Below are 1,214 nucleotides of genomic sequence, written 5' to 3' on the forward strand. Positions count from 1 at the left end.
GCCCTAGCCATTTTGCAATTCTAGAGTATAAATAGGTTATTTTATTTTTTTTTTGTTGTTGTCACCAAGGTCTCATTGTCTCCCTTTCTTTTTTTTCTTTTCTATTCTTTTCCACTCTTTTTAAATTTTTATTTATTTTTCCTTTTGGTTTCCCTGGTTGCTTAACATTGTTGTGGTTATTAATGTCGTTGTTGTTGGATAGGACAGAGAGAAATGGAGAGAGGAGGGGAAGACAGAGAGGGGGAGAGAAAGACAGACACCTGCAGACCTGCTTCACCACCTTTAAAGGGACTCCCCGGCAGGTGGGGAGCCAGGAGCTCGAACCACGAACCGTGATCTTTCCTCCGGTCCTTGAGCTTTGCGCCATGTGCGCTTAACCCGCTGTGCCAACCACCCGACTCCAACTGTCTCCATCTCTTAACACTTTTTAAATAAGATTATAATATAGTCCTAGCTTTGGTAGTACATATACTGAAATTGGCATGATACATAGAAGATTAGCATGGCCCCTGCTCAAGGATTACACACGAATTCATGAAGTGTACCATATTTTTTCAAAAAAAGTTTATAAAATATATGTACACAGATAAATAATTAAAATCTTTTAAAGAACCAGTTAATGCAAGCTGGGAAGTGGTTCAGTGGTAAGAGGTCAGGATTTGCATGTGTTGGATCCTAGGTCTGTCTGAACCCTTTTTCTACATATGCTGGAGCTCTTTTAAAAGATTTATTAGTGAGGGAGAAAGGGAGGAGAAAGACAGAGAGAGAGAGAGAGAGAGAGAGAGAGAAAACACTGTAGCATCAGTCTGTAACATGTGATGCTGGTGGTAGAATTCAGGACCTCATGCTTGAGTCCAAAACTCCAACCATTGTGCCAGCCTCCAGGGCTGCAGATTGGCTTTTTTGAAAAAAATCATGGTAATATTGTTCTCTTAACTGTACATCTTTTAAGTAATACAAAGACTTTTAAAAAATTTTTCTCAAATATTGTGCCTGGGGATCAATCCCACCCAGAACCTTGCACCTGCATGGGACAGCTGAGAAGCCTCCCCGCCAGTCTCCATTCTGTATCCTTTAAGAGAGGGAGACATGCAAAGCACTGCTCCTCTATGCACGGAGTCCCTCCCATTGCCTGCCTGTGGTGTGCACTTGCAGTGTGGAGGATCAGACCCCCAGCCACATGCTACGTAAAGCATGTGCTTTACCCCCTGAGC

The 1,214-nt window shown here is 42.5% G+C and overlaps 1 non-coding gene across 1 annotated transcript; it reads left to right on the forward strand.

Moving 5' to 3' along the window:
* The first annotated feature begins 447 nt into the window (after nucleotides 1-447).
* Nucleotides 448-554, forward strand: LOC132537264 (U6 spliceosomal RNA). The gene has a single exon (XR_009548725.1). It is a non-coding gene; the product is annotated as a U6 spliceosomal RNA (small nuclear RNA).
* The last annotated feature ends 660 nt before the right edge of the window (nucleotides 555-1,214 follow it).

This window comes from Erinaceus europaeus, chromosome 2 (assembly GCF_950295315.1).
Source record: "Erinaceus europaeus chromosome 2, mEriEur2.1, whole genome shotgun sequence".
Classification (NCBI taxonomy): Eukaryota; Metazoa; Chordata; class Mammalia; order Eulipotyphla; family Erinaceidae; genus Erinaceus; species Erinaceus europaeus.